This window comes from Cetorhinus maximus, chromosome 11, assembly GCF_964194155.1.
Source record: "Cetorhinus maximus chromosome 11, sCetMax3.hap1.1, whole genome shotgun sequence".
Taxonomy (NCBI): Eukaryota; Metazoa; Chordata; class Chondrichthyes; order Lamniformes; family Cetorhinidae; genus Cetorhinus; species Cetorhinus maximus.
In genome coordinates this window covers 66,785,699-66,800,643 of record NC_135889.1, presented here as the reverse complement: position 1 = coordinate 66,800,643, position 14,945 = coordinate 66,785,699, and the positions used below count along the sequence as shown (strand labels likewise).

The following is a 14,945-nucleotide window of genomic DNA, read 5'->3' as shown; positions in this document are numbered from 1 at the left end:
GTAGGCATAATGAAGCAACTCACTATGAATGGGATGGGGGGATGAAATTTCAAGCGGCTGCAGCATATATAGAACTTGCATCCTGGAGATTGTGGTTGAACAATTGAGGGCATGCAGAAACATCCTCTTCCCTCCAAATGATGAGAGTACTGAGGAAAACTGCAGCAGGCCTCGAGGGAGGTAAATGAGTATGTTAACACAGGCAGCCTCAGCATAGGACACGAGCACATCACAGAATATAATTTATTGACCTGGCAGGCTCAGATTTAATTCTTGATACATCTCCTCCTCCACATCACACCTTGTTATGGTCCTTCTTTTCTCCATTACCATACAACACAAGGAACTCCCACACCCTCTCCAGCTGCTTTTCTAATTAGCAATGGGCACTAAGCAACCCGCCTCTAGTTTCAGCTGTGCTATTAGCAGTTATTTCTGTCGTCATAGGAGGCATCAGCTGCAAATTGTCATCTCCTGGCTGCACAAGGAAATATTTGCACTGCTCTTTTTTTCCCAGAAAATGTCACTGTGGTGACACTTTATTGCTCTATGACATCTGACCCTCCTGTGCACTGCTTGTTACACTCATTGTGAAGACATCAGCATCTGCATAAAATCAATTGCCTTTTGCACTTTGTGGAAAACAATGATTCCAGAGAAGCAAACAGTCCACTTGCTGGCTCCTGAAATAAGACATTTTTCACCTGCCAAACACAGGAATGGATAACAGATTTGCTACTAGGCACCAAGTCATCTACTGCAGCCAGGAAGGACCCAGAGGCAAAGGACTTTGGGGCCATCGTCATTTTGACAACCACTGGCAAGGCATGACCCTCCTTATATGTTGGACCAGGTCAGACTGGAGCAGGTGATACACTGCAATTGCAGTCTCATGCTGAAATGCAGCCTTTGCACTAACTGCTCCTGAGAGAAGTTGCGGTATATAACCCTAAGTATACTGCCTGAACTGGATACGGTCATGTTCTTGTTCCCTTACAAAATTCCTGCTGACCTCTCAGTAGTTACAATTCCCAAAGTTGTTAATACTGTTGCTGCTTATCTTCTTTCTCTACCACTATGTAAGGGTACCATAACTGCTCCTATTTTAATCAGACCATCTCCCTTCTAAGAGGCTCCCCAAGTCCAGAAAAAGTCTTCAACAACTTCTCCTACAAAAATACAGCACTCTGGAGAACCCAATAATGTATATCACAACAGATCCAATGATCCAACCACTTACCTGCAAGTGCTCTTTCAATAGTGCTGCAGACATAGCTGTGACTTTCTGCAATGCCAACATTCATGTGTGGGTCTTGTCCTTAGCAGTAGACCTCTGATTTACTTGAAAATTGCAATGGGGTCCTACCCACAAGATGATACACCTACTTAATTGCTTAATGCCGGTGTTGGATACAGGCCAGTGCCTGGGCCACGTTATCTTAATGTGAATCAAAGTAGCAGCAGTAAATACTGCACTGCCATTTTCACTCTTGCTGACCATCAGAAGGAAAAAGAGATTATGAGGAATGATTCACAGCTTATAATCATTTAGAAGTACTGAACTTGAGTATTGCTGAAAAAAGAGACATGCTGTTGAAATTTTTCATCTTGTTTGCGGTGTGGCTCACTTACACAAGCTAGAACTACATATAGTCACACACAGGGCCTTGTCCTTTGCAGACGGAAATATATTGTGACGTTTTCAACTAAACTAAATCTTGGGGGTCAGCCATTCCCTGATTCATTCCCCATGGCAATGCCTTGACCAATCAGAGTCGGCCTATAGTTATCTGTTCTCTGGTGCATTCTCCATGGCAACGCCTCTACCAATCAGAATCCACTTACCAACCAATCAGCACTCTTTTCTCATGCAGTATAAATTGTTGTTTCTTTTACTATTGGTATTCTTGCGAACTGTCCTGGTGAATGCCAGATGAAAAGCTTCGACAGCATATCTCTTTTTTTCAGCAAGATTCACAGCTTGGCCAAAGAGATGGTTACCTGGAGGAAATCCCAGAAAGTAACACCCAAATGGCTGAATGTGCAAATACCAATGCTGGGGTGAAAGCAAATGGGCTGGACATGAGGCTAGAGTCAAAGTAACTGAGATTTGGAGATAATATGTCGCTGGAGGACACTGCAGAAATAGAGAGAGGGTGGGGTTGTGTGTTGGCAAGCCATGCAGAAATGTAAAAATTAAGGATTTTAAAGTTGAAATTTTGGGGAAGGTGGGGTGGAGTCTGTGTAGGTCACTGAGGACCAAGGGATGGGATAAGGAGATATTTCTTAATTATCTCCGGATACATTTGAATTGGGAATCACATGCAAGGACAGTCCTAGAGGAGGATAGGCTGGTCAACCATGTTCAATGCTGCAGATGGAGAACCACAGGTATTGTTCATGACTTAGATTTAAATAATTTGGGTCTGTGGGAATGGTAGAAACTGGACTGGAAGGATTTAAACAAGAAGTTGATGCTTAATGTCATCACATAATTAGTGCCTGATTTGCAAGCACCCATTCAAAAATGGATACTGTTTCCAACAGAATAAAAGCAGAAAGTAGGATGCTCAAATGGGTGGCTGGCTGGTAGAACAGAATTCCCTTCTATTTTCCACTCCTGCTATGTTGGTACAAAGGTTATCTGAAGTGTCTAAACTTAATAGTAAGATTTGTATTCTCATAAGATAATACATAAAAGCAGAAAGATACATGAAGATACTGACAATATAATCTTAAACACATACAAACTCTTGCAAAATAAGAAAGCATCTGAAATTCTTGTGGTTCTTTTCAGTAGCTTCTGACTGAATGTCTGACAGCATTTCATAGAAGATGACTTTGCACAGATATGATACAGTCAGGATTTTCAAGTGAATATTTTGAATTAGAACAGGCCTGATCCCTTTCTCTTTCCTCTCTTTCCCTCCTCCCTGAAGAAAATCCTACAAGCATTAAGAAGGGGTGTTGGAGTAAAAGATCACAAATCGATCAGCTTCTATACTAGCATCTGTTAAATGGAAATGTAAGCTGAGGGGTGGGGTGGGGGAGAGAAGTTGATGGGGAGGTGGTAGTAGGTACAAGCAAGCAGTGATAGGAGCAGATAATTTATCTGCTCCTATCACTGCTTGCTTGTCCCTACTACCACACCACCACCACCCCCCACCCCCAACTTCTCTTCCCCCACCCCATCCCCCACCTTAAACCAGCTCATATTTCACCCCTCTCCTAACTTTACTCAGTTCTGCTGAAGGGTCATGAGGACTCGAAACGTCAACTCTTTTCTTCTCCGCCGATGCTGCCAGACCTGCTGAGTTTTTCCAGGTAATTCTGTTTTTGTATTGGAGGACATTGTTGACTTTCGAGGAACACCATCTTTGTATGAAAAATGTTTGTTTTGCTGTATTGCATTATGCTGAAGTACATTGGACCTATTTATATGTTGATCACAGAATGGACATGTGTGCATTATCACAGTAATGGGAGGCCTGAGCCATTTTCATGGCAGGATCTCATCTATATAATGACAGCAAGTTGCGCTCACAGGCAGCTCATCATTTGGAAGGACTGTGAAATATACTTTGTGGATCCAAGCCAGGAGGTCAAGGTTAAAGCAATTAGTGGGGTAGCAGGGTGAGTACAGCAGCATGCAGATGATTTTTATGGGGCAGGATTATTCATATTCTTCCATTTTTGAAAAAAGACAGGTTTGTATGTTTTACAACAACCTTCAGTGATCTCTTAAAAGTTCCACAAAAATGGCATTAGGTTCCTAAAACCAGCATGAAACCTGATTTTAAATACTGAAAGAAGGCTGTTCCAGGCTGGACTGTTGGGTTACCATCTTGAAGCATATTCAAAAGCTGAGTTTGCCTACCAACTTGATTTTCTGCAAAATTGGACAGTAGGCAGACAAAAATTATCCCTTTTATGTAACTTCTGAATGACATCCTGATCTTTCTTGAAACTAAAGCAGGTTTGCCAAGTAAAGTTAGATCAACTATTTTAACCTATTCTGTGCTTTAATGTGACATCTGTAATTACAGAGTACATTGCGAAATACGAGCTGAACACTTCAAATCTCCACCATGATATATTATTTATTTCTGATGTGTCACTAATGGAATAGCATTAAATGAAACTCTGCAGAGGTGAGAGAATTAATGGCCAGATTTTCATTTTCGAGGTGGGAATCGCAAGTTGGGCTATTTCCTGATGTCACAATCCTGCCTGGCAGTGTCCGCCTGCACTATTTTCACTGTGGAGTGGCGGGGCAGGCTGGAGTTGTGGCCGCCGGTTCCCAGAACAGGACAGAGGCAGGCGGATGCCGAGGCGAGCACGTTAGACAGCCTGCCATGGTTCCCTGGTACACCAGCCCAGTTCTGTACATGAGTGTTGGGCACCCCAGCCATCACCCCTCACCCCTTCATCCCCCAACCAGCCCCCTCCATACTCCTAATGCCACCCATGCTCCCTCTATACCCCCATATCTCCCCATGTCCACTCACCCAGTATCCACTATGGACAAAAATCATGAGCCCGATAATAACATTAGGAGGTCTTGAGATGCTCATTAAATTGCCAAAATTAACAAACACGAATTCAAAGACTACTTTAAAAATAATCCTCTTGGGAGCTCATAAAACTGTCAATCAAAACAAATCTCTAAATCTCCTTGATATCTATATCAACAACCCCTGCTGAGCTGAAACCATTAGTGGGATTTGGAGCTCATCCAAGCATTCATAATGAGATTCTATTGCACAGCTATGCCAACAATACACCACAGAACAATACATTAAAGCCTTTGCATTGATGGAACACATGGTCATCTGTTGCACTGCTTCAAAGGCTGAATGGATGGCTGACCTGTGAATCAATGAAAAGATCAAATTACTGGGTGCAATTGACACAGTAACATCTGAATCTCAACATTGTTAAATGCAGAAGAGCACTTTATTTAGTCAATAATGTACTCTAATTTATCCAGTTTCACATACAATTTAATGATCATTTATATTTTTTAAACAAATTCCTATCAAAACTCACTGTATTAGGAACATATTTAACTTACCATGCAACATTACATTATTACATGAAGTAGGCAACACCTTTTGAACTTACCTGTCAGAAGGTCCCCAACTCCAGCCTAGAGTTCCCACCGGTTCACAACTCCAATGAGATGTCGTGAACAACTTCAACTACCAAAGCAGACCCAACCCAACCTCGTAAATAGTGGGGGGCCTGAAATTCCAACTCCTGCAATGGAGTCGGCAATGTTGGAGTGCTGCATGCGGGTTTGCTACATATGCCCTTATCCCGCAGTGTTTAAAGTAGCCAGCAATGGGTATGAGGGCAGGAATCCCAGATTCAGGTCCTGCCCACCATTTTTAAAGCTCACCCGCCCCTGTTCCGACATAGATGGAAACATAAATCCAGCCAATGCCTCTGAAGGGTTGGAGGAAAACACAGATTAGTAATTATCTGCTTACAAATGACACTATTCTTTCAACAGTTCTCAGTATTCCAATGCTTTTGATGAGGAAATGGAAATGGTTTGTAAAATTAATATAGTTAAAAGTAGCTTTTCCTCCCATCACACTCAACATAATAGCCTCTGATTTATACAGCTTTGATTAGAGAAATGATGAGATAAGGTCTTTTGGTTCATTGACAGACATGGGTGAACAATAAGTATTTCTAGTATGTGTTTATCTATGAGAAGAGAACTGGTTCTACCTCAATTCATGCTCTCCAGGTTTTCAAATACTTTACATTCTTGCTTGGAATGTTCTCAATTTGAGCTGAGTGCAAAGTATTACAAATATTACAAATTACAAAGCTAGGTGGAAAGGTTAGAGGTTATTGACTTTGGTTGGTAGTTAGGGGCATATAGGGGGAGATGGTGGCATAGTGGTATTGTCACGGGACTGGTAATCCAGAGATCCAGGGTAATGCTCTGGGAACCTGGGTTCAAATCCCACCATGGCAGATGGAATAAAAACCTGGAATTAAAAGACCATGAAACCTGCTGGCCTGGTCTCGCCTACATGTGATTCCATATCTGCAGTATGGTTGACTCTTAAATGCCCTCTGAAATGGCCTACACAGTTGTTTCAAACAACAGCTTAAAAAGTTAATAAAGGACCACCTGACATCAACCTAAACCTCCAGAAATGACACCGACAGACCCAGCAGAATGTAATCTGGGTGGGGACTTCATGTTCACCAAGAAAGACATAACTGCAGGTGGTGAGAGAACTAATAGATGCACAGTCTACATTGAGGATACCCTCCATTGTGTTGTGTGGCACTGCCACCATTCTAAATAGATCTAGCAATTCAAGACTAGGCATTCATGAGGCACTGTGGGCCATCAGCAGCAGCAGAATTGTACTCAACTACAATCTGTAACCTCATGGCCTGGTATTTCCTCCACTCTAGGATCAACCCTGGTTCAATGAAGAGTGCAGGAGGGCATGCCAAAGCAGCACCAGGCATAGCTAAAAATGAGGTATCAACCTGGAGAAGCTACAACACAGGATTACTTGCATGCCAAACAGCATAATGATAGACAGAGCTAAGCGATTTCACAACCAATAGATCAGATCTAAGCTCTGCAGTCCTGCCACATCCGGTTGTGAATGGTGGTGGAGAGTTAAACAACTCACTGAAGAAGGAGGCTCCAAAAAGATAAGGCATTTGCAATGATCTTTAGCCAGAAGTGCCAAGTATATGATCCATCTTGGCATCCTCTGGAGGTTCCTGGCATCACAGATACCAGTCTTCGGCCAACTTGATTCACTCCACATAATATCAAGAAACAGCTGAAGGCACTGGATACAGAAAAGGCTATGGGCCCTGACAATATTCCAGTAATAGAAATGAAGACTTGTGCTCTAGAACTTGCCGCGCCCCTAGCCAAGCTGATCCAGTACAGCTACAACACTGGCATCTACCTGGCAATATGGAAAATTGCCCTAGGTATGTCCTGTACACAAAATGCAGGAGAAATCCAACCCGGCCAATTACCGCCCATCAGACTACTCTCGATCATCAGTAAGGTGATGGAAGGGGTCATCAACAGTGCTATCAATCGGCACTTGCTTAGCAATAAGCTGCTCACTGACGCTCAGTTTGGGTTCCACCATGGTCACTCAGCTCCTGACCTCATTATGACCTTGGTTCAAACATGGACAAAAGAGCTGAACATCAGAGGTGAGGTGAGAGTGACTGCCCTTGACATCAAGGCAGCATTTAACAGAGTGTGGTATCAAGGAGCCCGAGCAAAACTGGAGTCAGTGGGAATCGGGGGGCGGGGGACTCTCTGCTGGTTGGAGCCATACCTAGCACAAAGGAGGAAGGTTGTGGTTGTTGGAGGTCAGTCATCTCAGTCCCAGGGCATCATTGCAGGAGTTCCTTAGCGTAGTGTCCTAGGCTCAACCATCAGCTGCTTCATCAATGCCCTTCCTTCAGAAATGGGGATGTTCGCAGATGATTGCACGATATTCAGCACCATTTGTGACTCCTCAGAGACTGAGGCAGTCCATCTCCAAATGCAGCAAGACCTGGACAATATCCAGGCTTGGGCTGACAAGTGGCAAGTAACATTCGTGCCACACAAATGCCATTCAATGACTATCTCCAATAAGAGAGAACCTAACCATCGCCCCTTGACATTCAGTTGCATTACCATCACTGAATCCCCAACTATCAACATCCTGGGGGTTACCATTGACCAGAAACTGAACTGGACTAGCCATATAAATACTGTGGCTACAAGAGCAGGCCAGAGGCTAGGAATCCTGCGGTGAGTAACTCACCTCCTGACTTCCCAAAGGCTGTCCACCATCTACAAGACTCAAGTCAGGAGTGTAATGGAATACGCTGCACTTGTCTGGATGAGTGCCACTCCAACAACACACAAGAAGCTTGACACCATCCAGGACAAAGCAGCCCGCTTGATTGGCACCCCATCCACAAACTTTCACACCCTCCACCGCCAAGGCACAGTGGCAGCAGTGTGTACCATCTACAAGATGCATTGCAGAAACTCACCAAGGCTCCTTAGGCAGCACTTTCCAAATCCAGAACTGCTACCATCTTGACGAGCAAGGACAGCAAATACATGAGAACAGCACCACCTGGAAGTTCCCCTTCAAGCCACTTAACACCCTGACTTGGAAATATATTGCCGTTCCTTCATTGTCACTGGGTCAAAATCCTGGTACTCCCTCCCTAACAGCATTGTGGGTTCACTGCAGTGGTTGAAGAAGGCAGCTTACCACCACCTTCTCGAGGGCAATTAGGGATGGGCTATAAATGCTCGCCTTGCCGGCGAAGCCCACATCCCGTGAATGAATTTTAAAAATCGAAATGTGGAATAGTTTTTAAGTGATGAAAAACTATTAAACGTTGGTGCACCATGGAATTTGGGTGTCCTTGCACAAGAAAACAGAAAATTAACATGGAGGTCCATCAGGCTATTAGGAAGCCAAATGTTATGTTAGCTTTTATTCAAGGGGATTAGAGAGAGTGCAATGAAGCTTTACTAAATTGATACTTAGAATATGCACACCTGGAGTTTAGAAGAATTGGATGAGATCTCATTGAAATGTATAAAATTCTGAGGGCTTGACAGAGTAGGTGCTGAGAGGCTGTTTCCCTTGGCCGGAGAGTCTAAAACTAGGAGAAAAAAATCCGTCCAATTTACCAGCTCCTTATCCTGAGACTAAGGGAAACTGGGAGGATTGCAAATATTTTGTGAATCCTCGATCCCGGAGAGCTGTGGATGCTTGTTGTTAAGTATATTCAAGGCTGAGATTGATATAATTTTGGATTGTAAAGGAATCAAGAGATATGGGGATTGGGTAGGAAAGTGGACTTTAGATTGAGGAGCAACCATGATCGTATTAAATGGAGGAGCAGGCTCAAAGAGCCTTATGGCTTTTTCCTGCTCCAATATCTTTTGTTCCTAATAACCAATTCTAGTTTGCATCACGTAAGGGCATGCATTGGGTATACATCTGTATTCATTTGAGCGCTTTACATGTCTCTTTTAGATAGCCTCAAAATGACTATAATTTGTTAAATTGGCAGGGACAGATGAAAAGTCAGAAGTAAGAATCAAACAAATTCTGCTGGTTACAGCTCATGTAGCCTTAGGTAATAAATTATGACAAATCCTTTAGGACTAAAATCATTAAATACTGCTTGAAAAGTGAAACCTGCCCTAAAATGTAACAAGATAAAATGTGTTTTGAGAATTGTCACTATCTCTGATTGTCATAATTACTTTCTAACAGAGGCAGTGGGGTGATCTGGTCCACAGAATTCTGCAGCCACTGAGTACTAGTTTGTTGTTTACAACAGAAGGTAAACCTTCAAAGTGAGTGATAGACAGATGAAATAGGCTGGGTACCTATGGGTAGGATATTGAGGGCGAGGGTTGAGGCCCACTCACCGACGCGTAAAATAACGTGGGGTGACGTCGGATGGAAATCCCAACGTCATTTCAATTTTCAGGTCGGCGAGGGCTGAGCCGAATCACCTGTGTGCCCGCTGGCCTGTCAACGGCCAATTGAGGCCATTTAAAAAGTAATTAGGCTAGTTAATGGACCTGCCCGTCCAACCTTAAGGTTGGCAGGCAGGCTTGGAGACCTGGCGGGCTTCAGAAAAAGCATGAAACCTCATCCATGGGTGGGATGAGGTTTCATATAGGTTTTTAAAAATTTAATAAAAGTTTACTTAAAAGTGATGGACATGTCCCAGCTCATGTGACAATGTCACATGAGGGGACATGTCAGGGAAATTTCATTTCTCTACATGTACCATTTTAAAATTGGCGCCGATCTCCCTGAGGCAGCACTTAGCCTCAGGGAGATGAGTGTGCTCTTTCGCGCGCATGCGCGAAAGAACACACTCCAAGCTTAGGGAATCCCCCCACCACCACCTGCACAGGGAGCGCATAGCGCTTCCTGGCGGACATCACACTGGGCAGGCCTTAATTGGCCCGCCCAAGTAAAATGGCTCACCCCCAATTGGGGACGCTGATCAGAGGCGTGCCTGCTCCTGAACTTCCCCTGCAACGAGGGGAAAATTCTTCCCTATGACTCTGGAACATTTCTGTGGGGCAGGAATGAACCTTCTGACTTTTCCATTGTCCCTGTGACTGAGCACTCCAGTGCATAATTGTAAGTGCTAGAAATATGTTTTTACCAGTTAATCTATTCTTGCAATTGAGATATGAGTTCCAGTTCAGATGTTTTTATTGCACTATATTATTTCTACAGAATTATAGAATGGCTACAACACAGAAGGCCATCCAGCCCATCACTTCTGTGCTGGCTCTCCTAGTAATTCACCTAGTGCTAATCCCCCGCCTCCCCTAGCCCTGCATATTCTTCCTTTTCAGATAATAATCCAATTCCCTCTTGAATGTCTTGATTGAACCTGCCTCCACCACACTCTCAGGCAGTGCGTTCCAGATCCTAACTACTTACTGCATGAAAAGGTTTTTCCTCATGTCACCATTGATTCTTTTGCCAATTACCTTAAATCTGTGCCTTCTGGTTCTCAATCCTTCTACCAATAGGAACAGTTTTTCCTTATTTACTCTGTCCAGACCCCTAATAATTTTGAATACCTCTATCAAATCTCCTCTCAACCTACTCTTCTCCAAAGAAAACAGTCCCAACTTCTCCAATCTATGTAACTGGATTTCCTCATCCCTGGAACCATTCTTGTGATTTTCTTTCTGCATTCCCTCTAATGCCTTCACATTCTTCCTAAAGTATGGTGCCCAGAACTGGATGCAATATTCTAGTTGAGGCCAAACCGGTGTTCTATACAAGTTTAACATAACTTCCTTGCTTTTGTATTCTATTAATAGAGCCTGTCTGCTGTAAGCTTTATTAACAGCTCGCTCAACCTATCCTGCCACCATCAATGACATATGCACATGTACACCCAGGTTACTCTGCTCCTGTACCCCTTTTAGAGCTGTACCCTTTATTTTATATTGTCTCTCCATGTTCTTCCTACCAAAATGAATCACTTCACACTTTTCTGTATTACATTTCATCTGCCACTTGTCCGACCATTCCACCAAACTGTTTATGTCCCCTTGACGTTCTACACTATCCTCCTCACAGTTCACAATGCTTCCAAGTTTTGTAACATCTGCAAATTTTGAAGTTGTGCCCTGTATACCAGGGCCTAGGTCATTAATAAACTTCAGGAAGAGCAGGATTCCCAACATTGACCACTGGGAACCCCACTATAAACCTTCCTCCAGTCCAAAAAACATCCATTAACCACTACTCCCTTGTTTCTTGTCACTCAGCCAATTTTGCTTTCATGTTGCTACAGTCCCCTTTATTCCATGAACTCTAACTTTGCTCACAAGTCTGTTGTGCGGTACTTTATCAAGTGCCTTCTGTAAGTCCACATACACCACATCAACACCATTACCCTCATCAAACCTCTCAGTTACCTCATCATTTTATGTTAGAAATTTGTGTAAAACGTAATGGTAGTGTGATTGTGGACCTGCTCTTTTAACCTCTCCTCCCTGCCCCACCCCTCCCCAAATGAAAAGTAGTTATTTGCAGGCTGTTATTGTTCGAGGTGTTTTAGGACTACATTTGAGAAAATCTATAACTTGCTGCACAGTGTATTTGGAATGGACTTGCTTTTTGTCTGAAGTAAATTAACATTGGTTTCAAAAATCCTAAACGCCGTTTTCCTTTGAAGAAGAGCAGTATAACAAGAAAGTTGGAAGGTGAGGCTGTATAGCACCTTCTCATCCCAAATTAGATTCTCACCCCAGACAGGAAGGCTGCCGGCCGCCTCATACAATTGGCGAATAGGGAGAATGGATCCTGCCACTTGCCTGATTTTCCTGCCTTCTCCCAATGGTCCTGCTGACTGCAAGATCTTCCAGGAGAAGGGTGACTGTATGCCCTAGGGTAGTAGCTGAAAACTCACTAGTGCCCCTTTTTGGAAGGAGAAGGCACAATAATGGGCATGTCTCCCTCAACTTGAGCCCAAAACTATACCTATTTTGTGCTTCAACTCAATCTCCTGATCTTTGGGATTCTGCTCCCTTTAAATGACCTCCTCTCTCCTGATGCTGCAGCAGAAATCCCGTATTGTGTGGGGAGGGAGATCCAGGGGAAGAATTTTCTGCCTATCAAGGGGTTGTGCGGGCGTGTTTGTGGGCGGGACGTCCACCCTGAAGCGCTGTGCGCTCCCTGTGCGGGCGGGGGGGATTTCCCTGAGCAGGTCTGCGTGCTCTTTCACGCATGCACGAAAAAAAATTATTGACAGTCCCCTCATGTGACACTGTCATATGAGCTGGGACTTGTCAATTACTTAAATGTTAAAACCTAATAAACATTCTTAAAACCCTCATGAAACCTCCTCTCGCTCGTGGATGAGGTTTCATGTTTTTTCAGAAGCCTGCCTGGGCTCCCGGCCTGGCCGCTAACCATAAGGTTGGATGGGCAGCCCTGACAACGACCTCAATTAGGTAATTAACAGGCCTTAACAAGCCTTTGACAGTTCGGCAACCAAACTGAAAATCTAAATGATGCGGGGTGACGTTGGGACGCACGCCCGACGTCACCCTGTGTCATTTTACGTGTCAGCGTGCAGGTCCCACCTTCGCACGCTGACCAGGAAGTTCTGCCCCAGAACCTTATTTTCTAGTTTTACATAATAGCTAGGTTTTTTTTATTTAGAAAGTTGTGTAAAAAGTAGTGGTAATGTAATTAAGGCACTGCTCGCTTTCCCACCTATGCCCCTGCTCCACAAAAGCTAAATTGCAGGATTAAGACCTCCCTTCTGTCTACTGCCTGGACTAAGGCATCTGCATTAGAGAGCCTGAGTTCTTTCTCTGGATATATTGCAGCCATTTTCCAACTTGCAAAGATTCCCCGCTGTCTGCAGCTAGGGTGCACCTCCTCTTTAAGAGGTACAGACTGACTTTTAAGTGGCATGTCAAACTATTTCCCTACCCTTTCCCAAACATGCAGGCAGCCAATGAAGATTGCTTGTTGCGAGCCTGAGCCATGATAAATAGCTGCCAATACCAATTTCACTTGGTCCCTGCTACCTGCTGCAGTGCTTGTGCCTTGTGACCCTGTTTTTGGCACAATTGAATTTCTAGGCCCATGTGTTCAATTCCTACAATGCAAACTATGAAGTTAAATTCAATAAATCTGGTAATCCGTCTTCTAGTGCCAGATAAAATGATTACAAAAGTTACTGGATTGTTGTTTTCTTTAAAAAAAATGACCGGTTCACGCATGCCCACCAGGCAAAGGAATTGCCACCCCTACCTGGCCTGGCCTAAATGTGATTCCAGTTTTGTACTACATAACTGGCTCTTAATGCCCTCAGTGTGACTTGTATTACAAAATGAATTTGGTCTTGCCAATGTTGTCCGCATCCCCATCTAACGAAACATGTTGGGACAGAGTTTCTGCTTTGGGTGCAGTTGGTGAAATTGTGCCTAAAATGCACCTGCTTTGGGAAGAGTTTTTTCTTCTCGCGTTTCTGCTCAAACTAATTTGCAAAACAAACGTAAAATCTGCCATGAACCAGCACAATCAGTAGAGTTTTAAAACATAATTTCAAAATTACTGTTTTAAAAAATGTTGCTTGATATATTTGAAAGTGTTAACTAGGTGTAATTTTATTAAAATGTGTATTTTTAATTGTGGTGTCTATCACCATCGGTTCGTAACCTAATTTTAAATGACTAAAAATTATACAGAAGCATTTCTTAGTTATATTTGGAATACAGTAATTTGTTTCTTAGTTAAAAGAAAATTATATTAAAAAGGTCCTTACATCCAAAAGAACCAGCTTAATTTTGAAGATCCTCAAATTGCCAGTGCAATTAGTGGAAACTTTTAATGGTGATCCATTCTTCCTGGGGGGTCATGGCCAGTTTTGTGAGTAGGGTCTATTTTCAGTGTGATATTTTTTAAACTAATGCAAAGATCCCAGAACTTGAGTTGCACTGAACATAATTAGCACTTAAAATTCCATGGGGAGGATTTTTCCTTCGTTGGGCGGGATCAGCAGGGGCAGGCAGTCGGGAAGCTAGGGGTGGGGGAGTGGGTGCAAGATGTGAGAGAGAAGAGGGCTTCAGTATTGAGTATTAATGTTTTCTGATTAAAGAGATGGGCCTAATTGATTATTGTTTTCACTGATTTATTCATACTCTGTGAACTGCATGAACGGCTCTTTCTAATTCAGTATAAAATGACAAATAAGCAATAGTGTTTATAAAATCCTACAAGAGCAAAAGAAATAGAAGCAGGAGTAGACCATATGGTCCATTGAGTCTGCTCTGCCATTCATTATAATCATGGTTGATCTTCGACTTCAACTCACTTTTCCACCCGTTCCCCATATCCCTGATTCCCTGAGAGACCAAAAATTCTGTTTATCTCAGCCTTAAAATATTCAACAGTGGAGCATCCACAATCCTCTGGGGTAGAGAATGCCAAAGATTAAACAAGGCAAAGGCAGAGGCGTTGAATGGGTATTTTGTGTCTGTCTTCACTGCAGAAAATTTAGAAAACTTTCCAAAGATACTTGAAAATCAAGAGGTGAGAGGGAAGGAGGAACTTAAACAATCACCATCACCAGGGAAATGGTGCTAGGAAAACTATTAGACCCAAAAGCTGTCAAGTCCCCAGGACCAGATGGCCTGCATCCTAGGGTGTTACATAAAGTGGCTGCAGAGACAGTTGAGGCATTGGTTATAATCTTACAAAATTCCTTAGATTCTGGATGGGTCCCAGTGGATTGGAAAATAGCAAATGCTAGCACCTTTATTCAAGGAAGGAGGGAGACAGAAAGCAGGAAACTAGAGGCCAGTTAGCCTCATATCTCTCACAGGGAAATTGCTAGAATCCATTATTAAGGAG

At 43.2% G+C, this 14,945-nt stretch overlaps 1 protein-coding gene across 1 annotated transcript in view; it reads left to right on the top strand.

Annotated features, from left to right (window-relative positions):
- The window catches only part of kalrna (kalirin RhoGEF kinase a), a 1,015,085-nt gene that overhangs the window by 743,395 nt on the left and 256,745 nt on the right, over positions 1-14,945 (top strand). The gene's annotated exons all lie outside the window — the stretch shown is intronic.